General features: G+C 41.3%; 1 protein-coding gene across 1 annotated transcript in view; it reads right to left on the bottom strand.

The window, feature by feature from the left end:
• The window catches only part of ANGPT1 (angiopoietin 1), a 217,551-nt gene that overhangs the window by 166,523 nt on the left and 32,288 nt on the right, over positions 1 to 18,740 (bottom strand). The gene's annotated exons all lie outside the window — the stretch shown is intronic.

Here is an 18,740-nt window from a genome sequence, read left to right as displayed (position 1 = left end):
CTTATACACTTTGTTGCTGTGTTCTCCTCGGTCTTTCTTCTTGTTTAGGCTACAAAGTTGATGACCTCTAAGGCCACCCATGAAGAGTAGATCATTATAAATCTGGAGCTATACATGACAGCTTCTTAGTGACTGCTGTATGATTTGTGAACAGCTTACAGAACACTTACATATCATTCCCCTTGACATATTTTTTAGAACATAAGAAAAACCAGAAGATATTAAGATTTTAAAAAGTTTTTGGTCATACACTTATACATATGCGGTAGACATTCCGTCTTTTCGTCACCAAAAATCTGGGTTGGTTTCAAAAAGACACAAGTTTTGGGTCCACTTGTGAATGATAGCTTCACCATCAGCAGGCCTTTATATATATATATGTATATATATATATATAGGCAGTCCCCGGGTTACATACAAGATAGGGTCTGTTGGTTTGTTCTTAAGTTGTATTTGTATGTAAGTCGGAACTGTATGCTTTATCATTGTAACCCCCAGCCAAATTTTTTTGGTGTCTGTGACAATTGGATTTTAAATATGTTGGATTGTCATTAGAACCAGGATTAACAATAAATCTTCATTGCAGACACCTGTGATAACTGTTATAGCTGATTATTGTAGCCTAGGACTAAAGTACAGTAAATTACCAACATCCAGAGGTCCGTTTGTAACTAGGTGTCATATGTAAGTCAGGTGTTCTTAAGTAGGGGACCGCCTGTTTATATATAAACCTGTCACCAGGAGTGTAATTTTTAGCTGGTGACAAGTTCCATTAGCCCTTTATATAACTTTCTTTCACATTACCGGGTTCCCTGCCAGCAGTGTGTTGTGAGTCCTGGGGGAGGGGCAGCTGCAGCCTATGTGTGTCTATGTCTACTCGTGTATTTTTCCTCTACTCCACTCCTCCTCTGCCTACTCAATGCATACGACAGGAAATGAGGAGGGAGCTGGATGAATGTGGAGGAGACTGAAACAGGCACCTGCTAGCTGTGGTGCCCCCCCCCCCACCCCCATCTCCAGGGACTTACAACATGCTGCTGGCAGGGAGCCATGCAATGTAAATTAAACTGAATATGCATAGAATAGGCTATTGGAACCTGTCACCAGCTAAAAATCACATTACTAGTGACAGGTTCACTGTTCTGTACTTCTGCAACTCACTCAGTTCGCGAAATATCAGTTGTGTTGTGTTGGGAACCCAATCAGTACAAATACCAAGGCCAAGTCCAAAATCGAGGGCCTGTACACCTTGCTTCATTGTGCATGCCTTCAACATTAGGCACATGTCTAACATTTGGAAACTGGTCATCATCACAAGTAAATTGAGAAGGTTTGCATGAAGACTTCCATAAGGGAAAGCAAAAATTCTGACATGTACCCTATAATAAACACTGGCTATCCCACAAGGGGCAGGGTCTCTGACTTCTCGCTTTAGTATCTGAAGCTTTTTCCAAAATCCGCACAGTTCTGAATGAGGAAAGACTGATATGGGACCTGTTCATACCTGCGGTTCAGATGAAGTGATTTTGAGCCTGGTTACAATATACATAAAGAGACATCACAAAGTTAAGTAAACTTTATTATTTTGAATCTTTTTGTACCAATATCTGCCACTCTATATACAAAAAACACCCACTGAACCTATACAGTCCCCGTGTAATGTCCAGGCATATTCATAATGTCTCTAGCAGGGTATCTGCTCTCCATCAATAACTTGCATATGTTAGGTCCTTGTATCCGTCTACTATGGACCATATAAACCATATCCTGGTACAGCTTCTTTAAATCAGTCTGTTGTATATTGCAAAAACCATCTTCTGCCTCCTACAGTACAATAAGGGGTTACAGGTGAGAATGAGAAATATTCTGGGAGGTGAGATGAGTCATATTACAGAGGGCATGGAGTAATCTATCCACTTGTTATGAGTTATGGTTTAGCAGAAAAGTTTTACCAGTTCTAGGATTAACCCATTCAAAGCCCTTATGCGCCCCACTAAGGAAATTATAAATCCTGGCACTGTGGCAAAAACCTGTATCCAAAATAATGCATGATGCAAATTTTTTTTTTCACAGTCTGCACATCAGTGAAAAAAAAAACGAACATGTGAACAGACCCATAAAAATCAATGGATCAATATGCAAAAACAGCGGATAGCTAACTGATTTCATCAACGCTCGTCTGAGACCTAAGTGTCCCTGGTTTATCATGCTTGATTCTGATCAAATCTGCACACGTTGCGGTTTCCATGCAGACTTTGGTCCGGAAAATCTGCAGCCTAATAAAGTAGCATAAAAGTGAATCTGATTTGGAAAAAGTAATGTCGGCAATCCGTTTTTTTTTCCTCGCGTTGTTGCTCAGTGTGGAAAATAAAATAATAATCATGTTACTTTTCTTGTGTGTCGTTGTTTGCACTCATTTTTTTACATTGGAGTCTTATCTTATGAGAGAGTGAAAATCTACATCAAATCTGCAACAAATGCAGATTTCATGAAGCTTTTTGCTTGACGTTGAATCAGGAAACCAGACAGGTAGAAAAGCGCAAACAGAAAATCTGCAGCAAAAAATGCAACTCTAAATAGACAAAACTGCATGAAATCCTCATGAAAAACGCACATTATGGGACACATTTATTTCTGACGGAGTTCACTGAAAGTGCATTGTCCCCGATTCACTAAGATCGTGCGCCCGATATCCTGCATGTGTCGCTTCCCCACTCAGGTCCGACGGAGTTCACCTTCTTCTTCTTGGTGCATGTAAGTGCATTATCTTGCTACACAATTTGAAAGTTAAATCCCGCGCTCAGTCCAAATCAGTCGGATCGTCCAACGGCACGCCTACCGATTTCTGTCACATGGGAACTAGCACAGCTGCATCAAAAGCGGATCGTGTGCGACACAATCCCAGAGCAGACACCTGTCAAAGCTGGGCAAATCCCGAAAAAGGTGCAAAGTCCGGCAAAAGTGCTTTCCGCGACCCTTAGTAAATGAGCCCCAATGTGCACGATGGATGTGGATTTTCCGGATGACAATCAGCAACGTGTGCAGATAGCATAAAGGTTTAGCTACGGATCTTAATCCAGTTCCTTCCTTTAGAGTCAGATATGTTACACACTTTTTGTATTTTCTTTTATTAACTTTATATTTATATTTAACTTTATATTAAATTATGAGGGGAAAATAAACGGACAAAAACTGGGCAAAAAGTGGCAAAATCAGTTCCCAGCTTGCTACATTCTAACACCCCTATTCATATCCATAATATATGTTTAATTAACCTTACAAAATCCCATCGGCATTGCCGGAGCACGACCCAGCGCAAGAGGAACAAAAGGATAAAAAGAGTTGAGCGCAGAAGAGGTTTTTCCTTATGAAGCAGAAATGTTTCATTTTTCTTCTCATTCATTTGATTTAGATTTCAAAGAGGCCGTAACCAGCGTTACATTACTTAGCACCTCCGACTCCCAACCCACAAAACCGCACAGCTTGAGCTGATCACAGCTATGAAGACGGCTCCGGGGCTCTGCCAAAGACCCTCCAGGAGCAGAAATTTCCCGCTGAGATCAGTGAATGTCTCCACAATACTGAATCCCGGGATTTCTCCGTAGAGATAATGTTGTTTTTATAGAGATCCAATCAGTCAGGGTTCATATCATTCAACCTCACTAATGAAGAAAATTGTGAGCGCCGCACTATAATTCTCCAAAAAAGATAGAGGATCGGCTTATCCTCAGGCTTCTGTACATTACGGGGGATTATGTAGCCCATATCCTTAGAAGAAGGGGAATTGTAGCGTCCACGGGGCTTTGTAGGAATGCTATGGATTTAGGAGCGTTGGACCACTGTCAGCCGGCAATATGGTTTTAATGTGTTATGACATGTGTAGTGAATACATATGTTCCTATATACTTCAAGCCGTGGGCTAGAGCAAAAATCATATGGAAATTGATGCAAATCTGCAAATAGGAACATGGAATAAAGAGATATCCGGAATATCCGGAATCGGGGTCTCCAGTCTATAAACACCACTACAAAGTGAAATCCACCCTAAGATGTGTTCTGCTCCAAATATATAGATGATGTAGCCTTGAAAAGGATGCTGGGAACATGTGGTCAATTATATTGATATCAAGAATTGTACATTATTGTACATTGTGCATTATGTTGGTAGCAGGGGGTATCAATGTGCAACACAAACCCTGGAAGGGGGGGGTAAAAGAAGTTGTTTTGAGACCCCTATATATATCATAGAAAGGTCAATAGAACTCAATTTCCTACCTCTTTCCCAACTGACCCACTTCATTTGTGATGTCAGAAGACGGACTGGGCATGTCCAATATCATCATACCCAATCCTTCATTATCCGAAGAGAAAATTTGCCACCAAGTCCAATCATAGCTTTATGTGTTTCTCATGTGGTTGCAGAAGATACCGGTCTGGATAGAGAGCAACAATCAGACCCTTGTGTCTCTGGGCCATACCCAGTGCCAGTGCCAGCACTCGCTATGCCGGGCCAAGTGCTGGGGCTCAGAGCAGCTGAGGGCCCACATGGCCGAATCTTAGTCCCCATGATCATGGTAGCACAAAGCGCCGCTGATGAAGTATTACTTTCTGTTTTACTGATCACTTTTTGTCCATAAGGGAGGGGGGGCTGTATTTTATTAATCCATGGGGATGAGGGACGTTGTATATAATGTACCCTATAAGGAAGCTGTATATAATATAACTATGTGGGGGCTGTATATAAAAGAACCATGCAGGGCTGTATATAAGTAAACTTTTTAGTGCTGTATATAAGTAAACTTTTTAGTGCTGTATATAAAATAACCATGAGGGGGCTGTTTGGGATGATATTTTAGAAACAAGGGACTGTTTTAGTTTCTGAATTTCTGATGCTGGGATGTGAGTTAACTGCAAAGGGGCCGACTGAGGCTCCGTCACCAAGGGGTCTATTGAAACCTGGAGCCGTCCCTGGCCATATCCCTTCCACATGCATTTGCCATGGAGATTAACATTAGTGTTTATTAGGGAGTAAGGAGGAAAGGCTGTTGGACTAAAAGATTTTTGCCTGACAGATTTTGAAGGGGTGCGGACACCTTAATTTTCAATCTAAGCTTCTACTATTTTTTGTCTCCATGGATATATAAATACAATGGTGCATATTTATCAGGACCTCTGTGCTACGCCAGTGGCGCAGTGGCCCTGAAATAATCCGAAATGCTAGCTTATTGCTAGCTTTTGCGATTATTTGCCCCGATTCGCCACTTTCACGCCAGTGGGGCGTGAAGGGGCGTGAAGGGGGGGTCGCGGCCGGCCGAGCGGAGGGCACGGCTGGCCGGGAGTGGGCCGGTGCAGGGCGTTACTGTCCCCGATAAATATGCCCCATTGTGTTTATTATTACTTTAGAATTCTCCATGGCCAAGGTCACAGTCCGAAAATCATAAACCCTCCACGACCATTCCCAACATCCAATACCCTCCATCTAATCACTGTACCCCTCACCACTTACTGTGAGCGTATTTCAGCAATAGGCTTTTGTATTATGGCAATGGGACAACTTTGATTGTGAGTTACCTCTTTAATCACTTCTGCTTAGATGTGGACGTGTGGACGATGTCGACTTGTATAACTCATTCCTGTTGTATGAGTAATTTTTGCAATTTTCTGGTATTTCTGAAAAGTTATTCTTGTATGAAAGCGTTTTCCTATGCACCAACTGATAGCTACTGTATACAGTGTGGTGGCCGGGCTCACCAGATGTAGCTGTCATGCACACTCTTTTCTAATAAAACTGGGAATCCTAAACCTATTGTAAATGTTAAGACAACACCAGAAAAAGCCCAGGCTCTGCGTCCTGTCACCGAGGATTGTACCATCTCCTGAAGGATTAGGGAAGCTGTGATGGGGGGCGCTTGGGGGAGGGGGGGCTTATCTATCAATTAATTCCAGAGATGTGATAAATTCTGCTCCATGGGAACTAAGTTAACTCTACAAGAGTCAAAAGCCCTTTACTATTTATCAGCCTAAGAGGGGATCCAGCAGCAGATGGTAATAAGTGCTGCTTAGATTTAACATGAAAATGGAACAATTTCCCATCGCTGAGCTGAGGCTGTCATCGTAGTAGATAAGGTTGAAAAAAGGAGTCCAAACAAGACCAAAATATCATAATGTTGATAGAGGAAGGCAAAAAATCCCTACAAAACTGATACCAAAATAGGGAAAAATGAATTTTGACCCCAAGTATAACTTTCCGGATAACACCCAGGATCAACATCAACTGTTTATAAAAATGTTTTTGTTCCCATAACCTTTGAAATTTTTGCTATTTAGTAAGAATTTATGTAGTGATACCATATCAACCTAAACCGACACTTCTAGAGATGGACCTCTACAGGTTCTGCTATGGGTCTCGGTCACTGGTGCTTCTAGTCTCATAAGACTGTCACTTTCCATGAGCTTGGTGGTCATGTAAAAATGAATGGCCCCTGAGACCTGGGATTGTCTCTTCCATTATGTACACAGTGTAAGGACATCACTACTTATTATCCAGCATGACAAGAGACCAAGAACTCTGTTGGAGCTGTTGAGGATACACATCAGAGGTCAGTATGGGTTTGTCTTCTATTTTTCAAAAAATCCTGCCCCCTCAGGGGTTTTTCTGATTCTTGTAAAGCCCCTTTGGAAGAGAGAGGCCTCATATTTTGGATCCTCATTTAAAAGGCAGATCGGGGACTTCCTACCAAGAGTCTCTCTCTTTGGAGAACCCACTACAGTATGGACAGCCAATTGATGTAAATTAGAACTATGTAATGCTTCTTCTCTCCACTGGGGGCACTGCAGGGGAATAAAATACTTGTTAGAGATGTTAAAGATCGGCATGGTTACACTCAGTGATATTCTAGTTATTACGAGTCCATTCCAAAAATAATGAAATCTAGAATGGTTAATTGGTAAGAGACTGCTGTAGGCTATTTACCCTATTTACCCAAAGATAAGAAGTCTGACAGACCCGGAGATCCATGTGAAAAAAAAAACGATCCATGATCTGCTTCATTGTTCCCCCAGCTAAACTCACCATGTAACATCTCAGACCTGATGGTTTCCCATCTCAATTAATTTATGTAAATGTTTATTTCCTGTCGGATACAGAGCTGAGGTCTGACCGTTCCAATCAGAAAGTTAGTGATAAATTTGGAAACAAACAAACATTGCTAGTTAAAAGAGGTCACGATAAGTCCCAACCGCACAAAGGGAAAGGAAGGGAACCAAGAACGACTGTAAATGTGTGTACTAATGCAACTCGTAATATAGTGCAGTCGTCTTCACGGGACTGTGTGAGCTGTTCTATCCTCTCGTAAAATTGTCATATACAGAAGCCTCCATTAACTACATGTAATGCTCATCTCATGCTCTAATGATGCTGACAACCCTGTGGAAATGTTTCACATACTATGGGGGGTCATCTAAATTCGATACACCACTGATATTTTTAATTTAAATCCTATATACCAGATAAAGGATACATTCCTGATCTATTGGTGTCTAAACACTGGTCCCCCCAATATGATAATGACTACAGAGTTTCCTTAAAAGAATTTCAAGTGGTTGCTCGTGCATACATGACCTCTCGATTCACTTCTAAGAGACCCCAGTAAAACACACAGCTACTGTTCCTTCAACAGTCATATAGAAAACAATGGTGTGGCTACTCATTTGGGGGTACATGCATGGGTACTCCAGCCATGAGGTGAGTTTGAGTCTCTTGCCTCAGGCAGCACCACCTGAAACAAAATGGGGGGGGGGAAGCAGGAATTAGGGGCCCAGTCACATACAGAAAAGCAGGACCTGCTTCACACCAAATGTTGGCATGTGTGTGATACACTGCATGGAGAGCCCATATTACTAAAAAAAATAACCTGTTATGTAACTACTGGATGGGGAGGCGGAGGCGCCATTTTATAACTTGCCTCAGGCTGCACATAGCAAAGGTTCAGTCCTGGGTATTGAATGGCTGGAATTCAACCTCTAGTACCAAGCAGCAAGCTATCCCCTAATGTAACATGACTAGTGTACCCCCTTGAATGAAATGGAGTCTAAGGGTTAGAGTTCCACCACTCCACCATACCTTCTTTTCTAAGACTTCATCCTCTCCCACACTACAGATATAATTCGATTATGTCTCACATGCCCTAAAGACATTTACTTAGATGTTTCCAAATCAATTTCCCCTGAAACTTGTACTAACAATGAAGTGAAAAGAAAAATCGGTGCTTCTTATTGAGTAGATGGAGAATTCCCAAATATACCGCGATCTTGACCTGGAATCATGACGGGCCCATATTTTCTTACTGTGCAACACTTGCTGGTCATTTTTTATTCTAGAAATTTGCAATATTGTTACTATTTATTGAAATGTACAATCAATATATGGATTGTTGTGGAATACTTCTTTCATGGAATATTTCTGGAATAAAATTAACAAAACTATACTCTACACAAGGGTCACCCACTATTGGACCTTCATGTAGATGGTCCAATTGCTTTCAAATAATTGAAGACTTTACCCATCGCTCTTTAAATAATGGCATCTAACTAGAAGATGTTTTTCTTCAATACTCCAAATCCTCTTTTATGCCAAGTGTTAATCCCCGTAATCGTTATGCATGTCACCTTAACCCTTAAGACCTCCATCTATGAGACACCATTGAGTATAAGTGGTTCCTTTCTCACTAGTGGTCGAGAATGAAGAGACAGTGAGAAGCTGAATATGTGACATAGACAAGGAGAGTTAATGAGTTCAAGTAAGTATATACATAGAACATCTGTAGGGTGAATGCTGTAGTATAGTCTTTATGTCACTAAGGGCCAATTCAACCTAAACGTTTGCAATGTGTTAGACATTCTCCAATTAAGTCGGCTTAGATTCAACCAGACAGATGGCGAGCCATGAATAACCTCTAGAAAGGTTTAGTGATACTTTCTCAGCTAATTACATGTATATGTGTATTATAATGGAGCCCAACATTACTATTCATGCGGATGAAGCTGTTGATGAGCTTCTTCTTATGTTGGGACCAAACATTGAGGCCGATCTTCAGCCTACTAACTAGATGTCTGCTTTGTTCCGTAGTTTACGTGAACAATATGTTCCTCTTTAGCAGCATATAAAATGAATACATTTACATGAACAGATGTCTACATTTTTTCTGTGCTTATAGGAATAAATGAGAACATCCATGTAGTGGGTTTCACATCGATTAAATAGAACATACTGGCATCTTGGTGCTAGTAATCTATAGGGATCATTAGAGACAACTGTATATAATGGAAGGGGTGGACTGAATTAATTACAGTGTCGATAAATTGCTATGGGACCTTCCTCTATTATCCAAAATGAAACTGCCAACATCGAGCATCGGTGGTCCATGCATGAATTTCATGGTTGGCCAAATGGACTCCTAACTGCTAATCATCTAGGGCAGTGGTGGCGAACCTATGGCACGGGTGCCAGAGGCGGCACTCAGAGCCCTTTTTGTGGGCACCGGGCCATCGCCCCAGCACACTAGACAAGACTTACTCCGCTACTTGGGACTGTAGGAAGAGGAAGAATTAGACAGGGTTGAATTATTTTTAGAGGACTTCCTGCTGTCCCCACGATTCTCTGTGTGCAGAGGGAAACTGGAAAAAAGCTAAAATGATGAAAATTTTCCATCTTTCTACAATGTTGCTGTCCTCAGGAGGCCAATATGATTGAAAGTTGTTGAACAGGGAACAATAAGTTACTGCTTTAATTTTTGGTTGGCACCTCGCGATAAATAAGCGGGGTTTGGGTTGCAGTTTGGGCATTCGGCCTCGAAAGGGTTCGCCATCAATGATCTAGGGGTTTGGAAGGCTACTAAAGAGATAAAGTTCACTGTAACACAAGTCAAGATAAACCAAGTCTATGAGGCCCATCAGGCACTGCCTTCCTTTGAGGACATAGTCTAAGAAGGATCATATACAGCACAATAAATGGTCATGGCAGTCTTGGAATAGGATCGAACCTGAATAATTCCAGAAATAATTGATCTTATTCATTCAGTCCTGAACTACTGAACTGAACTACTTTCATAAAGTTAGCTTGGACAAGTCCACCTGAAAACTCAAAATCTAACACCCTCGACAACATCAGCCAATATCAACAAAAAATATCCAAAAATAAAACTACTCCAATCCATGTTTTCCAATGTAAAACAATGCCCCCAGATGAATCATTCATGTAAAATTTTTACCAATTACTCAGCAGACATTGACTCATTTGTTGCGGTAGACTTTCTCCTGGTGTCTCCTGGCAGCTCCCTAATTGTGATACATGGTAAGAGGTTTTTAATTAAATGAAGCCCCAAATCCATCACTTAAATAACAGATAAACCGTGAATTCATCAAAGACTCGGGAGATTCCTCATTTCCTAATGACCATTAATGGAATTGTAGATAAGAAGGAAAACTTTATTTTTCTAACTTTTGAGAACCTGAAGATGGGCTCATGGTCCTTGTGTCTACTCCACCGGAAGCAAAGCTTGGATAGTACTTGGAATTTAGAAACCATATAAACAATATTAGTAGACATGACATGGGGAGGCAATATCTGGCAATAAAATACTAATGAAAATACAATAATAGAATTCCAAGGAAGAAATATTGAGGACTGGGACACACAGGGATATACATCAACGTCAGACTCCTCAGCATCTTCCAAGGTTCTGCGATTCATCGGACCTGGTCCTGACAGATGTGCGTCTGTGTTATCTTCCGAAATGTCTAAAATGTCATATTTTTACACATAACACAGGTCTATAGGAGATGAGCACCACTTTTAATTTGATTAAAGTATTTTTGTCTGCTGTTATTTTCGTACATATCCTTAAAGGGGAAGTATCATGAACAAGAAAAAGTTTAAAGCATAAGTTTGGGGTCGGTAGGGATTTCAAATGCTTGTGACCCCATCTGATTATAAAAGTGGGACTCCCAAGTCCCCCTGGCAGTCACTTATGTCAACTATTGCTCTATTCAACACTATGGGACAACAGAAGAAAGTTGATTATAACATTGTGGGCAGTCCAAGTGATTTGAATGGAGAAGACCCAGAAAATGACGGCCACTGCTCCCGTCCTTGTGATTGGTGGAACTTACTCTATACATTTATACATGAAATTAACAATAGGACTCTCATTTCAAAGTTTTCTGAGAATTCTTTCAAACTTGGTTCAGGTTAGAACACCATGAAAAAACCAAGATAAAAAATACAACAACATTTTGCAGGGGACCAGGTCCACAATAATTAAAAAAAAATCGTAAACATTTTGTCAAATACCAAACTTTACTTCTGTGTTTTTTGTTTTTTTTTTAGATCTCTAAGATTTTCAAGAATTATCCTGCCCAAGGACACGAGACCCCTACCTCTCCTCCTATCTACATGCAACTTTTTTATCTTCTGAAATGTTCCTTTTGATTATGAGGGATTGAAGTCAGGAAGTTATGAGGAGGATAAGGAAGATTCTGTGAAATGGAGAAGGTTACCAGATACTGAGATATCTTCAACATATGGAGATTTGAAGGGGAAGCTTTTCTTTTTCATATCTTATGGCTGTTTTTGTTTTGAGGCAGCTACAAAGAATGAATTCAATTACTATCTATGTGCTGCTCGTGGCTAATGTGGCATTTATGGGGCCCCAAGCAGATTTATGTCTAGGGTTGAGGGGCCGTCTTCATACACAGCTCTGGTCCAATCCATTATTTCATACTTTGCTATTGCATTAAACTGTATTGTAGTCCTTTGTCTGCCAATACAATTTACATCACACGCAAGGTTTGCAGGTCAATATCCTGTTTCTCCCTGGTACCTTGTACTGGCTATACTGTATCACACCACTATGTGCTATAGACCTGATCTCTTGAACCCAACATCACCCTTGCAAATTGTACAAATATTGTAGTCTACAACATACCCCACAGAAGTCACAAATTAAAGGGGTTGTGCAAAAGAAGGATTCTTATTAGCTGATTGATGGGGGTCCACCGTGGTAGGAACCCTATGGTGGTGGTAGAAACCCTATGGTTCACGATAAAGGAAGTCCATTCTACCTACCTCACCTAATGGAGCTGTTAAAGATTGCAAAGTGGTGTACTGGCAACTTTAATCGGCGCAACAGATAGAAAATGATCGGCAGTGTGTATACTTAGCTTACTTTGAGGTACAAAGAATTCCTGTTTTCTTCATTCAGGAGGGTCCCAATGGTGCTACCCCCAATGAACAGCAATTTATTCCATATAATTTTTTGTGACCGGACACCCCATTTCAGCTTGTTCCGGTAACCTCCCAGCATTCCCGGTCTGTTTGGTTTAATCATAAAGTTTACATGTTACAGTCTTAGTACTTGATACTTTGATATAGTAAATCCTTCTTATGTCATTTGTTGAATTGGATTGTTTTTGGAAAAAAATTAGCAGATTACTGCAAACCCCATTCAAGTGAAGCAACAAAGTTGACCCCTGTGAATTCACGTTAACTTTCCAAGCAACAGAAAAAATGGGAGTGGCCCTTGACATGGGGCTAAAATAACTCAAAAAATTGCATAATTTTCAGCAGATTTCTCAATGTCAATAGGACTCAACAACAATGCAATGTGGATGAGGGTGGCCCCACTGGCCCCTAGCACATGCAGTTGGGAAAACAAGGGTTGACATGTTAGATTTTGACATACACAGTATTTTCTTCATCTGGTATATATGTACAATATGTGCGGTCCGGGGTCTGACAGCTGCATATCCACATATCCCCAAGGTAATAAACATGCAAGCCCGACCACCAGATCTCCTCCACTTAGCAGCAGACCGATGAGACGTGACACAATGAGCATTATCCCTGACCCTTAGTAATGTTATTACTTATTATTAGTAAAAGCAGCATCATTTCCACTTTTTCCACATATATTATTGTAGACGGACTTAAAATATAGGTAGTCCCCGCATTACGTACAAGATAGGTTCAATAGGTTTGTTCTTAAGTCTAAAATTTTTTGGCCCCAGTGACAATTGGAGTTTCAAACTCTTTTGCTGTAATGGGACCAAGGATTATGAATAAAGCTTCATTACAGACACCTTACAGCTGATCATTGCAGTCTGGGACTATAGTAACATCCAGAGAGCTTCACCAGAGGTCACAGTGGGCAGAGAGGTCCGTCTGTAACTAGGGGTCGTCTGTAAGTCGGGTGTCCTTAAGTAGGGGAACGCCTGTACTTAAAATGATGCAGGGCACTAAATAAACCTCCTAATAGTTTAGGACTGAGCTAAGTTGTACCTGAACCTAATCTCCTCAACTCTATGCACAAAAGCAGAATTGTGAGTACAGCTCTGGAAAGTTACAAATTACTGTGTTTGAAAAATCTTTGTAAATTACGAAGAGTTTTAACAAAATGTACTCAAACAAGGACTAAGACCCCCATCTCACGGCAGAGCCACATCAACCACGGTTTGCAAAACTACAACTATTCTACAATAATCCTGTTTGTGTCTATGTCTGCTGCTAAAGACAGATCTATATTTTCTCAATGTCCCCCTCCCCCCTCCCCATGACTACAAGTTACTAATCACTGCATGAGTAGAAGAATTTCTTGTGGATAGTATTTCAGTTCATCGCACCCAAACCTATAATTTTGGTTTCTATAAACTCAGCAGAATTACACACTTGTCTATAAAGGAGCATTCAGTGATTATCCGAGAACAGTGGAAAAAGCTTCCATTGTGAAGTATATCCAGTCATTCTGAGCCACATCCAAGGCGAGGGCTCACTTCTCCTGTATGTAGGATTAAGGGGGCAATAAATATTATAAATGGGATCCGAGTGATTAAGAAACTGGTGGAGTTTGAGGATGATTACTAACAGATTGACCACGTTCTGCTCCGCACGGAAAACTTGCAGGGTCGCAGTGTGCACTTTAGTTGGACTGGGAACCTTTTTCGGGGCTAAATCAGCTTGCACCGGTATTTAATAAGTGTCTGTGCTGGGGTTTTGGCACAGGCGATTCTTTTTTTGGCACAGCTGTGTTGGCTTCCATGCGTCACAAACCGGGGGGGCGGGCCGCCAGATGATCCGACTGATTCGGATTGAGCGCGGGATTTAACTTTCAAATTGTGTCACAAGCCCTAGCACTTACATGCACCAGGAAAAAGATGGTGAACTCTGTAGGACCTGAGCTGGGAAGCGACACATGCAGGATATCGGGCGCATGAGCTTAGTGAATCACGGCACAGTGCATTATCGGTGGACAATGGACTTTAAGTGAACTCCAGCGGACGGATATGTAAATGTGCCTCAATGTATGTCATCGGTCCCTACAGCTTACATGTAGTAAAAAGTAAGGACTAGTCATTGAAGATCCCAAATAACGGCATTTGACCACAAGATAAGACCATTAAAGGGCCATTCTCATCTAAAAGGGGTTGGGCTCTTTCAATAAATGATTGATATTAATTGTATGATGAAAAGTTATACAACATATATAATGTATTTGTTTTTGTATAATGAAAAGTATACAATACTTTCTGCATCAATTTCTCGTGGTTTTCTACATCTCTGCTTTCTGTACTACTATAGAAATCTTCTAAGTTTACTTCCAGTGGATAGAAATCTGTCCATGGTGATGTGATGGACAGGCGGCTGCACCAGCCGTTATTATCACTGAGAGTAACATGAGTTATGTGATACTAATGCCTAGTGTAAGTTCCGAGGGGGCTGGGCTTCACATAGGAGAATGTTCCGCCCCCTCAGAACTTATGGGAGGGATTATGTTGTAATTAAAAGGGATTGACTTTAAACTGATGAGAGGCCAGGTAGCATCACAGTTTCAAGCTGCTACTTGAGGTTGGGGGTCACAGCAGTCAGGTCACAGGTCACCGTGAGGGTCATCAACTTCTATGGTTATAAAGTAATTATTATAGAACTAAATGTTACTAAAATTTGACCATTAGGACATAGGAGACCGCACACATTGCATGGTCTCTCTCCAGTTTGTAGTTAATGTTACTTTACTTTTGGATTAGATGTCAGCTCTTCTGCCACTTCTTGCAGATTGCAGATAACTCCATGAATGTTACCAGATGACTACAGGACACATTTATTAATGACTTTCCTGAGGTGGTGCCAAACCTTCCCTTCCGGGATTTACATATACGAGATAAGTCACTAAAGGAGAACTTGTCCAAGGTCTGATCTGTGGATTATTATTTGGAGATGAGTGTCTGTCACTACAAGTAATGGCTTCCAGTTATCTTCTGCTCGATGATACAACCTGGCAAACAAGGGACCATAGATCAGTGTTAGGAGACAGGTGGCTTGTCTACACTGACTATATGGAGGCCATTACTTGTATGTATCATATTATCTCTCACTGTGACCCCAGAGAGCCAAGAAGAAGGATCAGTACTCTGTGTATCTATCCTTCATAAAAGGGTGTTCCCATGTCAGCAAATAATTGATATTGTTTGTGTAATGAAAAGTTATACCGTTTTCCAATATACTTTCTGTATTAATTCTTAACAGTTTTCTAGATTTCTGCTTGCTGTCATCCTATAGGAAGCTTCATTGTTTATTTCCTCTGGATAAAAACTGTTCCTTGATCATGTGATGTCATACAGGCGCACGGCTCGTTATATCCCTGGTCATGTGATGTCACACAGGTGCACGGCTCATTATATCCCTGGTCATGTGATGTCACACAGGTGCACGGCTCATTATATCCCTGGTCATGTGATGTCACACAGGTGCACGGCTTGTTACATCCCTGGTCATGTGATGTCACACAGGTGCCCGGCTTATTATCACACAGCTCTGATTTCTCTCTGGTATAATGAGCCGTGCACCTGTGTGACATCACATGACCAGGGACCGGTGTTTATCCACAGGAAGTAAACAATGAAGCTTCCCTAATCACACACACTTGAAGCCGCCTGCCGCCACTTCCACAGACACACACTGGCAGAACGCCTTGACCCACACCCCACTTATACATATACAGTGGAGATAACCCATACCACCTGCGCCCCGCCCCATTGGCACATATTGGCAGCAGCCTAAGGCCCACCTCACTCTACACTGTGTTCATTAGACACAGGAAACACCACCAAATCCCACCATACACACCGTTAGCCTTCCAGACCCCCCACACCAAAACCCACAAATATATACACCCTAGGGAGCCCCCTCATAACACTTAAACATGCATCTTCCTCCTAAACCACATTGGCAGCCCCCAGTCCCTCAACCCCATATAATGTATGTACATGTACCATTTTCTTTGTAGTGCCCCCCTTACCAATGTCCTGCATCAGGGTACCCCCCCATCATAGGCTTTCTGACTGCAGTATCTGTAGTAGATGCCATGGCCAAGCTCATATACAGTGACAACCAGTGAGCTGAGCCTCCGGTGGGGGTGGTAGTCGTTCATGCTGAGTGGGAGACTATCACAAATGAGGAGTGCACTTGCTGGTGTGAGTGCACTTGACAACTTATTTGCATATGAATAAAAACAAGACTTTCTTAGAATTTAGAGAGAAATTTAAGTTCACAAATGTAAATTACATATAATATTACATGTGTGTATTATCTACCGGGTCATCATGGAGCTGATCGACTCCCATAACAGGTGGAGATGCATAAAAGAGATGACAGATCTTCTCATCGCAGGCCGCACCATGAATGTGTGAAATGTGACATGTAAGGGAATACTGCAGCCTGTATATACCGGCCTCACATGCAGCGTACAGGGAAGACATAGCAATCAGGGTGAAACATTGTGACGAAAGCCCAGCATCGCACTGTACGACACCACACAACCTTGTGTTATCAAGATTGGAACACGGAAAGTTCTGCCAAATATCATTTAGTGTGTTACAATCTTACAGTATATACAGTTTGTTACACAATACATAATTTGGTCATGTTCACACTGGGATTTCTGTTGCATATTTTCAGCTGTTTTGTTACTTATTTTCACTCAAAACATTTTGGGAATTTTTGCTTTTCTAACGATTGCCACATTTTTGCTTTCTATCACAGCCTCTGGTTTTAATGATCATTGGCATCGAGCTGTAAAATACATCGTAAAAATGTGCAAGTCATTACAGCAACTAAATATATAATAACACACATTTCATAAAGGGAAACTTCCACCAGGTTTTACCCCATTAAACTACCAGCCCCATCAGGTAGGGGGCAAAATGTCCTTTCTAGAATTCCCTCTTTTATGTGAAATCTCACAAAAAATATCTTTCACAAAGTCATGTGACAATGAGCAGAAATATTTTGTCTAACATGAGTCAAGTTTAGAGGCTAAAGGGGAAGAATAATTTCGGACGCCTGTATCTTTGGTTCTATAACATGTTGTGGGTGTCATGATAAAGCTAAGAATCTCATCCGGCTTGTGGTTCTGTGAGTCCTACAGAACTGGAGATAAAGCAAGTTAAAAATATAGGCAAGAACTGGATTTTTATCTTCAGGTCATATTTCCATCTATGGGGCAGATGTACTTACCCGATCCTGTTGCGATCCCGTGGTGCGTTGTCCGACGAGGATTCGGGTGTGCCGCGATTCACTAAGGTCACCTGAGTTCCTGCATCCGTCGCTTCTGCACCGAGGTCCACCAGAGTTCACCTGCTTCTTCCCAGTGTATGTAAGTGCTGATCTTGCGACACAATCTGATCGCATCTGCAAAATCCCGGGGCAATTTGGCGCAAAACGGAAATCGTCGGGAAACCCAATGAAAATGTGCCCGACGTCTTTATATTTCTCTATCTCCGATATTGTAACTCACAGAACCACAAGCCTGATATCATCTGAAAGATAAGATTCTTAGCTTTAATACATCACAAAGCATGTTTGTAGGTGCTGTAGGTGATAATTTAGTGGGGTAAAATGTGGTTACAGATTCCCTTTAAAAGGAAACTAACATCAGAATTTTCACCCAAAAAATTAGCAGCCCTTTAAAGTTAGCTATAACATATTTTTTGGCTTTCTGGATGAGACAAGAAAGGACATTATTACATCTTCCTAAGTGATTGGAGTTGAGCTGCAGTAACCCGGCATGGCCAATGGCCACTATATAGAAAGTGGAGCTGTTCTTCTGGTTTAGTTTTCTGAGCAACTGATCAGTGTGGGGTTTCAGATTTGACCCCAAGTGGTCTGATACTGATTCTCTCTCTCTCTCTCTCTATATGTATATATAGATATACATATAGAGAGAGAGAGAGAGAGAGAGAGAGAGAGAGAGAGAGAGAAAGAGAGAACCCCTTTAAGAATTTTTTTTCCGAAGAAATCCCTTTTAATGATTTGTGTCTTGGAATGAATTAATCTTGGTATAATCAATATATGTATCCAATTTATGCTCCAGATTGTGCAGAATTACCTAAGTTTTAGGGTAGTAAATGTTATGATTCAGATAACAGAAAATCAGAGAAATGAAGCCAATTCTCACCGGAGAACATTAGACGCTTTGGACTGAAACACTAGACCTGGATTCAGCAGACTCATTCCAAGTGGATGTTGTCCAGAGGCTGTAAGAACAAGTAAATGGGATCCTACATCTAAGATCAAACTGGCGGATACAAAGTACAGTCCAACTTACTAAAAGCAAACAAGAACACCCTGCGCCGTCTGCCGTTACTCCGCTCCGCGCACCAGTCACCAGTCAGTGGATCCCCTTTCTGTA

This window comes from Engystomops pustulosus, chromosome 5 (genome assembly GCF_040894005.1).
Source record: "Engystomops pustulosus chromosome 5, aEngPut4.maternal, whole genome shotgun sequence".
Lineage (NCBI taxonomy): Eukaryota > Metazoa > Chordata > Amphibia > Anura > Leptodactylidae > Engystomops > Engystomops pustulosus.
This window is presented reverse-complemented; position numbering and strand designations above follow the sequence as displayed.